Source organism: Falco punctatus, assembly GCF_963210335.1.
Source record: "Falco punctatus genome assembly, chromosome: 3".
NCBI classification, from domain to species: Eukaryota; Metazoa; Chordata; class Aves; order Falconiformes; family Falconidae; genus Falco; species Falco punctatus.
In genome coordinates this window covers 106,760,881-106,775,039 of record NC_137582.1, presented here as the reverse complement: position 1 = coordinate 106,775,039, position 14,159 = coordinate 106,760,881, and positions in this window count along the sequence as shown.

The following is a 14,159-nucleotide window of genomic DNA, read 5'->3' as shown; positions in this document are numbered from 1 at the left end:
GACAGCCTCTATAGTTTCATCTAATCTGATGCTGGAACTCAGAAAGCATTGCATGGGTTCGCTGTGATTCAGAATGTTAACCGCTAAATCAGTTAGAGGAATTTATAATTCATTTCAGCTATTGCAGGATTTAGTACAATAAGATCATTATTGCCTTGAGATATCCTGCAGGTCATTAATTTCAATTAGAAATGCCTTCAAACAGGTTATCATGCACAGCTCCTTCCATAGGTTTTTAAAGCTTAGATAAGCTCAAGAAATACTTCCTGCCAGATATTATTTCTGCAAATGTGAATCACTGCTTCCAAGCAATGGGATACCTGACTGTTTACAGTCGTCAGAGGTAGCACTGCAGTAAGCGGCAGATGCATTCTTAATCATGCTAACGATTATTGCTGGTCTTACAGCATAACCGAGGTGGTCTTCAGTGGTCTTCAGTGGTTTTGCACTGCAGAGGGGCAGGGGGTTGCTTGTGTAATTCCATTCGGACTAACGACGACGGTGACGTCAATGAGGTGGATGATGTCTACTAGGGAAAGCAACACATACAGCAGCAGTGCAGGGCTGGGTGGGGGGCGGCTGGGAGGGGACCTTGGGCAGCAGGGGACAGCTGTGTGAGGTGGCAAGGGACTAAGGCTGAGGGAAGGGCTGGGGCGAACTGGACGTGCTGGGTGGGACTGTGGATGAAGATGACAAAGTGCCTGGAGCACCCGAGGCTGCAGCAGGTGTTCCAGTGCGGGTCGGGGCTGGTGGGAGGGCAGCCTGCGAGTCGGGGGTCTGGCTTGCTCTGGGGATGGAAACGTTAGCGGGAAGAGCGTCAGTAGAAATCACCTGGCAAAACGAGCTGATACAGCACCAGGCACCTTGAAAGGCCGTCGGCAATGTATGCGCTCTGAATGGAGAGGGCTCCGGAAACGGGAGGGTGGTTTTCCCCACATGGTGATCTAGAGATCTGTCACCTGCAGCTCAAACTGCTCTTCTCTAGTGTGGCACAACCCTCTCTCACTGGGCTTCAGGTGGACTTGGTGGAGATCAGCTGGTGTCACCCAGATGCAGACCTGTGCTGCCAGGCTCACGCCACTCTGGGGAGGTGCAGAGCACTCGCTGCTGCTTTTCCAGTTTCTTTTCCCCTGCCGGCAGGCTGAGGGGGCGAGTGACAAACCGTGGTGGGGACAGCAGGGCTGTGTCACGGGGTGTCACACATGCTGCCATGCCTGTGCCGGGCTCCTTCCTGAAGCCCCCGGTATGGGGAGGGCAGGTGGTGCTGCACAAAGGAAAGAACCAGCCTGGGTACTTACACACTTGTAATAAATGGAACCCGTAGCTTGTTATCTAGCCTCTCTGAGACCAAATTGTTTTAATTAAAAATGTGCTCTCCAAAGTGTTTTTTTTCTCCCCACAAGAATATCTCGGGGGGTGGCTGTGGACACGCAGGGAGCGGGGCTGGGTGCCCTTTGCAGCCCGCTCCTTCCACGCTGCTCGGCACCAAGTAATGCAATTTCAAAACGCTGCCCCAAACCTGGTACAAAACCACGCTGCAGGGTCAGCAGGGAAGGTTCCGCAGATTTCAATTAACAGTTTGTTGTTGGGTATAAATTTCAGTTTCTTAGTTGTTTCAGACGACTCTTTCAGACTTCAATTTTTATTTTGGTTTTGCTTGGTTGTTTTTTTTTTTTTTATTCCCTCCCTGCATTTCCCCACATAGAGTTAGGATGACCTCACGTTCATGCTTTTTTCGCTGGCTTTTGAGCAAAGGACCGCATCGAGCTGTCGGTCCTAGAGGCATGGGGAGAAATCCAGCGTTTGGGTCCGGGCATCCCATCTGATGATTGCAAACGTACCTGCAGGAGTGTTTGCAGTGAGTGTTCGGTGATCACAGAGCAACCGCAGACTCGGGCGGCCCTCGCAGGGCTGGGCTGGGAGCCCTTCCTTCCCGGGAAGCAATTGCTCCTGCATTTGTGCTCTTGTTGGAGCGTTTGATATTTTTGAGGGGACGAGTTACTAAGAGGTGGAAGAGAGGTGTCAGCTGCCTGGCACGGTGCAGCTCCTTGCTTGGAAAGCAGCAAAGCCGGGGTGGGTGGCTGCAGATACACCCAGCTGGGTTTCACACACACACACACCCACCCAGCTCTAACCACCTCTGCACACCCGAGCTGCCCCACTCCTCCCTGTTGTCTTCCCGTTGCTTGGTGAAATGGGGGAGAAGGAAAGCTCCTTGGCAGCTTGCCATGCCGAAACCCCCCACCCCTGATTTATTATCACCGAAACCAGCTGCAGATGTTGGCTGGGCCGGTGCTCTGCTGCCAATTAGGGAGTCTCATGCAGCGATTACGGTTCCGTTTGCCTGGCATTCGGGGAAGAACGTGGCTGAAGGGGGGCCAGGGGTGGGGTGTCTGTGCAATAAACGTGAATTTTAGAAAGATGAAAAATAGGTTTCACCTGGGCAGGTAGCGGCCAGAGCAGCGTTTGACGGTAAAGGGTTTGATGGGCCAGATTTCATCTGAGTTGCCATTTGTCAGGTCTTCCACCGTGCTAATGAACCCTAAAATTCCACGCTGAAACGCACCCAGCCCGTGCATGCCTGTGTGGTTTGGGGGTTTGAAATTCATCTCGGGTTCACTGAAAGTCTGTCTGAACCCTCACTGTATTTAAAAGAAACTTCCAGTTCAGCTGGCCTGAGCTTTCAACAGCTAAGCAAACCTCACCTCCACCTGGCTGCGGGGGAGCGGCCCCGAGGGCTGGGGTCTTCGCTTCGAAAGCCGTTCTGCTGTGCTACCTGCTCTGCATGGTAATGGTGAGAGAACACGGGTCTCGGGGAGCCCTCCCATGCAAATAGCATCACTTACCACTATGAGAAACAGGAGAAAAGGAAGAGATGTGATACCGAAAATACTTGTCGTGTACCTTAAGTCTCAAGATAGATACTTTCTTCTGCTGTTAATCCGTTGTTTAAATCAGACTGGTCACAGTTCTAGATCATCTAATTCAAAATTAGTCTGATATAAACCATGATCCCTTTTAATCCCTTTATTCTACTTCTATTACATTTTTGGCCTGTGATCTATTGTGGCGATTTCAATGATAATTCCGTAATACTACGTTCCCAGTGCTATAACGTATTGCTGCATGACCCGCTGTATCAAAAAGCTGTTTTATATATATATATATGCACATGATGAATATTGCAGACTTGTATTTTCAACGCTGTGTGCAGCATTGCAATTGCAGTTTGACAAAGTTAAATACAGCTGAGAACCACGAGAAGCAAATTGGGAAAAAAAAATATCTGAATGTAGAGAGCAACAAATGCATGAAAAAATTGTGGAAGAGTAAAGCCTGGGACAGGTTTCTTCACCAATATCATTAGCACCTGAGGTGGTAGGATGCTCCTCTGGATAAAAGCAATTGTGTTCCATGCAGCCCAAGCAAGAAACCTAAATAATCTGTTTTTCCCTAATGCAGTCGTTTTTAATCTTGTCTAAAACTTGGCAATTCAGCAAAACAAAATCTGAAAGGTATTCTGCTACTGGCTTTTTCTCACAGACCTTCTTAACATAGGGCTAATACTTACACTGTGTTCTGACACTTCCTAAAAACAAATCAATAAATACAAATTCCTGAAGAACTCAAGCATGCCTTTTTGCATGCATTTACCCCTTATACTGAGTCCTTGTCCATCTGTTTGTATGCTTGCTATCACTATTAAACTCACTAGGAAATAAACAGGAAAAATATTAGAGGATGAGTTTATAACTTGTATTTTCAGCTCTGGAGATCTGATTTTAAAAGTAGCTTGTACTGACCTACTCGGGTATCAAATGCTGAGTGCTCCAAATGAAATGCAAAGGCTAATCTCACCACTTGGCCCAATGGAATGAATTCCTTACGTATACAAGCAAGATCAGAGCCCATTAGCAACCAATATTAGATTAAATGAGACTAAACATTACACAGTGTGATTTCAGTTCTCGAAGTAGTTTATTATTGCTATAATGCAAAGCACTTCTTCGCTGCAGCGTGGCTCAAGTGTTTAGTCTCTCCCAGGGAGCTCCCTTCGTGCCGTGCACGGGGTGCATGCCGGGGATCCCGCAGCCCCAGTGACTTATCTGCAGAGCAATCTGATGCAGTGGCCCCAGAAGAACAGAGGGATGAAATCTGATAACCAGGCTTTACTCAGACTTAATAGCAACATAAAAGACTTTATTTTCTCTTTTAAGGTTTGAAATGTATTTTGCTATGAAAATGCGGTGTTACGTTACCATAATGCACAGAAGGATTTTGCAGGCAAAGCCTTCCATCAAGTTTCACAGCTACTGTATCCTATGGACAGTAGAAGCTGGCAGAGTGGGATGCTCACAGCCAAAAACATACATCTACAGTTAAACCAGGAAAATAAATTGGAATTCTGCTAAAGGTTCCCTGACAATGACGCTTGAGAGAGCTAGCTAGCTCTTTCCAGGCCAGCCCGGAGAAGTATCCTCACCATGGGTGTAACGCTGCTGTTTTCAGGGTGTGGGGTGGTGCAGGGGAAAAACGGTTATCCCTTCTTTGTTTGTTTGTGAAGCTGCAGATGGATTCCTTCTGGTAGGAACAGCTCTTTGCCAGCAGGAGAGGTTCCGTGCGTTTGAAACGTGGCTGTTTGGCGGAGCGAACCGGTGTGCTTGCGGCAGAACTGACAGAATGCTGGGTGGCTTTTGTCATTTTCCCTTTCTCTCAAGTGAGGTGACGTAAAAATTGTCTGTTGGATCTCACAAGGGAATTAAGTGATGCTAGGCCAGGTGAGCGTTACCAATTTTTCAGGAAGCCATGAGGAAACATAACAAAAAAATATTGGCACAAACCATGTCCTGTTCTTTTTTGTCCATATTCCCGGGAGAAAAAACCAAACCCACCCGAGCCACTCCTTTAGGCTCTGAAGGCTTCTTCAGCATTGAACTTCCAGGGAACCAGTGGTAACTTCCAATCACTGGTGAAAGCTGAGCAAAGCAAACCCCAAGTTCTGCTGGGATTTTTGCAAACAAGATGTGATGCTTTGGTGCTAGACAGAAATGTTGCCAAAACCACATAACAGCCAAATGCTTTATAAAGCTGAGTCAAATTTTCCTGAATTTTTGTTTCAGAAGGAAAATGTAAGCAAAAAGCTGTAGCAGAAGAAAGCAGACCGTGTTCATACTGTTATCAAGTGTCACTGTGGATTTTCAGTGAGTTCTTCTAAATTTTTTTCTGTAGAACGAACATGTACTGCTAGAAATTTGAAACTGAAGTAATGTTTTGATGTAATAAAATATTTCAGTCAATTCAGGCTTTAAACTACTTAATTGATTTTGGTGTTTTGGAGTTTTGCTTTCAGCTAAAACCCCATGAATTTTAAAATCCCAGAATTCTTTATGAATCGGATCTCCCTCTCCTGCGCAGACCCAATCTCCCCTCTGGTGCTGTGGTGCAGCAGTTCTCCTCCTGGGGGGAATCTGTGGTTCATACAAAACCACCACAAGCTGATACTTGTGGGCTTCTTGTGGAAGGGGGTCCTGAGCAGCCTGTGCCCAGAGTCATGGCTCCAAGGGTCTGTGTGCTCTAGAGCAAAAATAATGGCATTAATATGCACTTAAGTAGACACGTACTGAGGGGCGATCAACCGTGAATTTTGAGTTTGCTTTGGTTTGGTTTTTTTTTAAGCGTCGGTGAATTGTCCTGTCTACTTTCCCATAGGCTGGGGAGTGATTCAAGTAGTTTAGACCAGCCACTCGGTTATCTGGAGTTAACGTGTGGTGGGGATGAATTCCCACGAAGTGGTTTGTGTAGGATCCAAAGGACATCATCTGCAAAGGAAGGAACAGTCTTGGATCTCCCAGATCCTATTAAAGTGCCTTAACCATAACATTGTTATTTCTTTTGGTAATTTTGTGGTATATGGAAGCATTTTATTAGTATGTGGGTTTGGAAAAAACATAAAATACTTGAGCAGACCCAACAGTAGTTGCACTTGTAGTGTTTGGTAAAGCTGAAGACAGTATTTTATTACTTAGTAAGCCTTCATGGGTGATTTTAACCTCTTGCTTTATATATATATAAATAAATATATATATAATATGTATTTAACAGCAGCTTGAAGGGTAAACTTGACAGTAGGTTGGCTCTTGCATTGTGCATGGATGCATCAGCTTCCCGGTCGGAGGGATGGAATACCTGCTGGTGGAGACCTTCTTGGTGGGGGAGGGGTCTGTGCCTGGGGAGATGCTGCCCAGCCATACACGGGCGGCAAGAGACATCGCTGCATCTGTGGGCTGCACGTTAGAGGTGAATAAACCCAACCCTATAACGCACAGAAAGAGAGGCTGGGTAGTTCGTGGTGAGCCTCCTGCCTGCTCTGTATGGGAATCTTTCATTTAGTGGTGTGCTATGTAGTGTAAGTCCACTGTTTAATTACAGACCTTCAGAATTTGTGATCATATTTGCCAGGTTGGGATAATTGGCTTTGTAGTGTTTGTGCTTCTCGGTCAAAAGAGGAACCGCTTTCACAGCACGGAGCTTCTCAGCGGGGTAAGAGCTATGAGCAAAAGCAGCGCAGTGACCATAGGTTTGTTAACATAGGCGTCGTTTCACTACTAACAATTAATTGTGGGTAGACGTTGAGAGAGAGAGACCGAGTGGGGGAAAAACACATCATGAGGTAGCGTGCTCCGTAGTGTATGATCACCCTGACAAACAAAATGATCACCCTGGCAAAGCTCTGGGGTGGGAACCCTTCTAAAGAACAGAACTAGCGCAACTGTCCCTGCCAGAAGAGAAGCCAGGAGAAGCTGGTGGGCCAGGCGTGACTGGAACATCTCATCAGGGCGCTGGGTTTAATTGAGTTCTTTCACTGCTTATACAGTTTTAATAACATTTGGAGACGGAGAAGTGAGGGTAGTGGCTTCTGTTTCTGATAGATTCCTTTGCACTGAGATTTAATGGATTAGCCAAAATGATGTGAAAAAATGGATCTCTGATTTATTACCTGCAATTTTTCGCTTACTGCAGCATTTTTTTTTCCTCAATCAGTGTTTTCCACCCTGTTAAAGTCTTGTGTGAATAAGTGCTATGTTGTGTTTCTGGATTTGCCCGGAGGGCTCATCAGACGACCCTTTGCCTACAGTCCCCACCAGGCCATTTAAACAGGAAGTTTAATTTTATAGTATTAAAAAAGAGAAAACGGTACTTAATTATCTGGCTGTGAAACAGCAGTTCTCTTTCTTAATTTTAGTAGCTAATAAAATGCTGTTCCTGCAGTTAACTACTTCTGGTCCAAATGCACTACAATTCTGGCTATTTGAATAGAATATTTTATGAACTGTTATATATTGCACTACAGTTTTTAAACTCCACTATGACATATTTCTCTCAAGATTTATTAGCAATTTTTATTTAAAACAATATATTAAAGAGAGGAGAAAGAGTAATCTTAGCTAAAATTCAAATATTAGAAAAACATAACATAGACCAAATCTTTTCATTTAACTTCCCCCCCCCACCCCCCCTCCCCTTCTCCTCTCCCACTGTTGCTATAAAAAAGTTTTTTGGAACAACAACCCACACCTGCATCATTAATTCAATATGTCTTCCAACATGACTCAAATCATAGTATCAGTTTCAGGGGCCATTTGCTACTTAAATGACTTTATGAAAACAGAACAATGAACTACCCCTATGCAGTCCTTACTTTAACTCAGGGTAAAATAAACTTCAAGATCTTTTATATCCCCGTACACTTACTTCTTTACTAACAGTTGCTTTTCTGCTGCTTGCCCCCTAAGCAAACAGTCTCTCATTAAGTGCGATGTCTGTTGTGCTGCGACTGTCTTTATAAACTTGTTAATGCCTAAAGCAGGGGCAGAGTGTCTGCGCGGAGGCAGGAGCCCGTCTGGAGTGTTTCTAAATTGGAAATTACTGGGGGAAAGGCCTTTTGTCCCAGCCGGTGCTGCTGGGGGGGTTCCCATCCCTTGGCACGGGGGCAGCAGCACAGCCAGGGAACCCCGTCCCAGTTCGGCACAGCGGGCGAAGGATGGCACCCTCGGGTCCATCACCGCGGTTCACCACGGGGCAGCGGCAACGAGAGCCCCCCGGGGAGGCATGGCGGCTGCCCCTGCCCGGCCAGTGCCGCGTGGCTGCAGCGTGCTGGGGGAGCAGGGGGAGCAGCAGGGCAGACCGTGCGCTGGGAGCAACATGCATGTTCTGGAGCAGAGCCACTGCGCCAGCCGGGCTCCGAAGCGAGAAGCTCCCTGCCCATGCTGATAAGGCTGGGGTCTTACTATTTTTTCCCCCAGCCCAAGGTGCCGATGAAGGAACCATGTGTAGGCAAGGAAGGTTTCATAGCTGCGTTGGTGCCATCGTGGCCTCAGCGCGATGTTTTCCTCTGCATGGCTGAGGGATGCTGAGGTGGTGGGTGACAGGCACCACTGGGAAAGCACCATTAACCTCCAGGATCAAGCTGCTCTTCCACTGGTGCTCTGCCACAGAGTGTAGGCTGGTTGTAGCCACTGATTCTAATGGAAACAGCTTTCGTTGCAAGGGTGCATCTCCTTCCCGCGGGGTGCTGAGCCAACAGGTAGGGGAACCACCAGAAGCCGGTCGTGCCAGCTTTCGGGGCACCCTGAACTCACTTTGCAGGGGGGGCTGGCCCAACCCTGGCAGATCGTCCTCAAAACCAGGATTCAAATGGGCAGAGACAGAAATAATCTCATCTTCTGGAAATGCACTGCCTACGAGGAAGATTCTCTATAACTTCAAATCATTAAACCTAAATTTTCCTGGATTTAAGTTTATTCACACCCACGTGTTACACCTCAAAGACGAACTCATCTAAATACCACTTAGCCTGTAACTGCACTCTGTGATCTGGGTATTTTATTCAGCTTTAAATATTTGCTGCTCATTAGGAAAATGCTGTGGTGGTAGAGTGACTCGTATAAAACCCACGTAAACAGCGGCTTAATGGATGTGCTGTTCTCTGTCTCACCAAATGTTTCTAATATCAATTTTTAATGAGCCTAATTGTTCTGAGGGCTCCCACGTGGCCTGTGCTGGTCCTCCTGAAACTTTTCTGAAGTTATTTGTGTAGTTTTCGGGTGCCTTCTGGGATGCTGACATGTCAAAATTCTCAAAGATGCTGCTGCCATACTGGGGCCAGTCCTCTTCCCAGCTAAAATACACCACAACCTGATTTCAGAGGTGCATCAGCATGTGAAAATCCTGCAGGCCCTGACACCTGGCACAAGCTGTTGAACAGAGGAGCACTCTTGGGCTCCGCTTTGCCAGCTACAGCTGAGGTCTGAACCCTCAGAAGGGTTTAGCTCAGTAGGAGCCATAGCAGTGGAAGCAAACAGAAGAGAAATCTGCCGCGAGTTGTGGCGTGCATGTGTGCCGTCAGGGGCTCCAGCGCATGCGACAGTCAGGCTGAGGAATTTGCCGCACACTGCTGAAGAAGGCTGTGGTGTGGGAACAGGGCAAGACTGTGACCTTCACCAAGGCAAGTTTATGCTTGTGGTGGCGTCCTGTCATGTCCTTGTTATGTCCTTATTCCAGGCCAGCTTGCCTCCCCTTAGTGGACAAAGAATGGCGTATTCAGCGTGCAAAAGCCATGTGGGCGCTGCCATCCTTTCACAAGATTGTGACTTTCCAGCAAGATATTCTAACTGCAAGTCTCCAGCTTTTCCCATGACAGCACTGCATCACTTGTTCCCCTTATGGCCTCTAGCCGGGTACCATCTCCTTAACTTCAGCCAGGTCCTTCTTGACTTGTATCAAGGTGAACGAGAGTCCCTGGGTGTCCTGTCCGGTGGGGAAGAAATTCAGAATAGATGGCACAGCCCACACAATTCCTTATGAGTCAGGTCGCTTATGAAGGAAATTATCATTTGTTTGCATAAGGGATAATACCCTAGTGAGCATCTGCTTAATCTTAGCCATCACTTAGCAATAGAGGATATGTAAGTCGTGCTGCCTCCCACTATACGTAGCAGCAACCAGTTAAAAAGGAAACTATTGTCATCAATTACACGAATCAATGCTTTAGGGAAAGCATCCTTCACAACTGTGTTTCCATAATTTAGTTATGTGTAGTCAATTTATTTGCAGGCTTTAAGAGACTCAGACAGCTATCAATATTAGCCTTACAAGCATATTGTATACTGGCAAAAATAAATGAGGTTATCATTAACCTACAGTGGAGTCTGTTAGAAAGCACGCCGTACTGGAGATCCCTCCTTGCACGTGCTCTTTCATGTGTAGACACGGATAAAACGCATCTAACAGTCCCCAGCTCTGCAAAAGCCTTTCTTCTTGTCAGCGATGCAGCTTCCACACCGCTCATCGTGTGTCCCAAATCCAGCTATCAATAGCTTGGAGCGGGGAAAATGCTGCTTATTCAGTTGCAGAAAGCTGCTGCTTATTATATCCATTCCGGTTTGGTTACCCCTAATATAGACATATCTAAAAATCTTCCCAGATCTATTTTGAGGACTGTCTGAACACAAAAATATTTCTTTGACACAAAAAAAAGTGTCTTGTTGGTTGGTATATTTAAGTAACTTCAAGAGCTAAATTGGGACTGGATGGGATCCAAGTTTCTGAAAATCAAAGGCATTGGGGGAAAACAGTTTTATACAAGCTGTAGCATGGAGGGCAACGAGGCTATTTGACAGGTTTTAAAAAGCAACAAAACAAAACAATTCTGGGAGAAACTGAGAAAACTCTGCTGAAGATGGTAAAGCAATTGAAATCAGAGTAATGGGATTCAAAAACAGGCTTAACATCTGAAATATAGAAAGATACTAAGGTTTACATCTAACAGCGGAGTTGCTTGTCATCTGTGTTATATATAGGTCTACAATTCAGAGTTGAGAGGAAACGTGTTGATCAAGAAAGGCTCCAAAAGATGTCTCTGTGGGACAAGGTAACAGCAGATAACTGTCTGCAGAAAATCGGGGGCAGCCCTAAACTGGCAGCTCTAGATTAATCAATGAATGAAACGAAGCCAGGTACTCTAACAAAAGAAATCGCTCCTTGAGTGCTCCAAGAGCCTCTTGGCCAAGGGCATTGAGAGGACCTGGTAGATCGAGGGGATGGAAGCAGAGATCGTGGCTTTGTCAGGTGGCATATGGGGACCATTAACAACCCTCCATAGAGTGGTCTTCTCTCTGCTGGCACACACTCAGCCCAGAAAGAAGTTTGAAGCTCTACAGCAAGCATTCGCTGTCTTTTTGATCCCAACCGTAGGCTGGCAAAGGGGCTCAGCGCAGGCAACTGGAAGCCTTTAAGTGCTGGGGTAACATTAATCGATTTCAGAGGAGCGGAGCAAAGAGCATGATCTTAATTGGTAATGGCTGGACTTCATTAATTTTAGACAAAAAGCCTGAGACGCCATGTAAATTGTTAGTATTAACTGTTGCAGTGGTGGTTGCTTAACTTAAGGGCATAGGATAAGGAAGTCTGGCTAAGTCGTAACCTGATATTAGATGCTAGACGATAAAAATCATGCACATCCTGCATGGCGGGGGTCTGCTGTTGGGTCTTCCAGCTGGGCTGGGCTGTGTGAAGACCTTCGACACATCCTAGCACCTCTGGGGGTGGGGGAAGCTCCTGGCTGTTATCCGAATACTGCTGGAAAGCAAGCTGTTGGATGCGGTTGGAATGGAAGGTGCACGAGACGGGCTGTACAGGTAGTATTACCTTTACAAGTAGGTAGAGAGCCCCTTGTAGGACTGTACTGGGAAAGAAAGCACAAACTCAAAAAGCTGGTCAAATATTCTTAAACATCAAACTTGATTGAAATTGTAACAAAAACAATTTCACTTCTGCGTCTGAAATCAGACCTTGACTTTCTGAGTGGTTTCTGGTGAGACGTGGTAGAGATGACTCTGGCTGAGAAGTCAAAACCTTCCTGGTTCCCAAAATTTTGGTTTTACTCATAACTGCTTAGAATGAACATAGCCTCTATATCTGAGGGGTGAGAGAATTAAACACATCTCCACAGCTCCAGCCTTGGTTCTCCCTCACTTCTATCTCTTGTTCTCCTTGCTCCTCCCCTCCTAGACCCAAAGCTGTGCTACCAATCAGGTGAAAGGCAAGAAAATACCACTTCTCTGCTTGTTCCATCCAACGTTCTCAAATCTTCCTATCAGTTTTAAAGAGAAGGCCCTAAAGAACTTGGCATGGCCAGGCTGTGCCCGTTTAGCCCGTGCGATAGCAGTGTTGAGGATAACCTAAGGGCTGCGGTGAGCCCATGGTCTATGACAGATCTTCCCATCTGTGTGGATGCAATGCTGAGGCTTACGCATTGCTTCATCCCAATGGAATGATGCATGCAGGAAGCATTAGAGGAGTTCAGAATGTGCATTTGGCAAAATATTAAACGGTACGATCCTAACGAGCCTTTCAGTGTTAATACCTGTGGCTATGTGAGAAAGAGGTCTCAGATCCTCCCGGATTTACTTTGCCTTCATACCACAGAAAGCAGCACACCTTTTAAGAGCAAGAGGCCTCTGTGTAAGGAAGAGCTTAACTCCAGTGGCTCCTTTGGGTTTTGACTCCTTGTAATTTTTATATTAAGGTCATGCACCATTAAGCGGCCAGTTGCACGCTGATTGCTTACTGTTATTTCAGACATCTATCAGTGCTAAGCACCCATTAGTGTTTACCCACCTGAACCTTATCACTATGTGCACTTAGTAACCTGGATTCGTCTGCCATTATGTAGATTTCTTTTCTTTTTTTGGTTGACACATTCATTCTTTAAAGACAACAACCCAAACAAGCCTATTACAGCTGCAAGCTTGTCAGCGGTCCCTGCTAAGCAGGTTGGAGTCAGAATGTTTGCGCTTCGAATTTGCTCAATTGGTCCTTTTCCATTATTCAACCTGGATTGCTTCTGTTCACCGCCCTTGTCCGCTGCATTAACTGTCTATTACCTTGTTTACCATAGTCGTCTTAAATGCCAGCTTATGAATGTCAATTTGTTCTCCAATTACCTATGCTTTATTGACTGGCCTTAGACTTTCTGAAGTGCCTATCGCTCTAAACCTGATTTGTTTAATTTTTTAAAGGGATATAACTTTAATGTGTCCTTTTATTTTACTATTATCTTGGCTACGTGTATTTAAAGTCTGTTTATGGAGTGGGGTTTGTTCTAATAGCTTCATATCTGTGTTAATATTTTCTGGCAGTTTATGTACTTAACTTGTGCCGGGGATGCATTAATTCTCTTCTCCTGCATGTGGCATGCTAGCAGGAACCCGTACAGATTTCCCAGAGGTCTGAAAGGTAATCGTGGGTATGCTTTGTGGAAGAAAAATGAAGAAAGCCATTTAGGTGAGCACCTCTCAGATATTCCCTTGGCCATGTGTAGGAGCGGAGGCGAGCAGTGTGGGCCTGAGAATGCTGCAGGGGACGAGGGCACAGGAAGCACGAGCCTGCGGCTCTGCAGAGCAGGTGGAGACGCACAGTCCTGCACCTTCTGCAGCCTTACACCAGCAGCATTGGTGCAGGACTGACTTGTTCCCCTGGGAAGCACTGAATTAAGGAAAGAGAAATTGCTTCACGAAGCAAACGTGCTTCTTCATCTGTCTGACAAGGTGCAGCCTGCGTTCTGGATGATGCAGAGCATGCTGTAGAGTTGTAGGGAGTTAAGTGCCCAGTATCAGGGCACATTCATGATCTGGCATGTCTTGGGCATCTTTGCTCTGTGTGTTACTGTCCTGGGCCCTCCACCGTGCCAAGAGGTGGAGTGTCTTAGCTCAGCCACAAGCTGGCCTGAGTGTATAGCTCTAGGATCCATTTGCACCTACCCGTCTGGAAGGTGAAGCAGAATGAGCTTAGGTTTGTCTGTGGGGTACCACATCCACGGGGTAACACATCCACAGGTTACCATGTTCATGGGGTACCACATACACAGGGTACCACATCCATGGGGTACTACATCCATGGGGTACCATGACCACGGGATACCACATCCATGGGTACCACATCTGCAGGTACCACCTCCACAGGCTTGCACACCCTCCTTCCTCATCATTGGCCAGCTGGCAGTGCCCAGAGATGCTTTTTCTTTTGTAGCTCTGCTGTGGCAAGGTGTTTTACTACTAACCTGAGGCCCTAAATTGTATCCCTTGCTTAGTCTTTTGCAC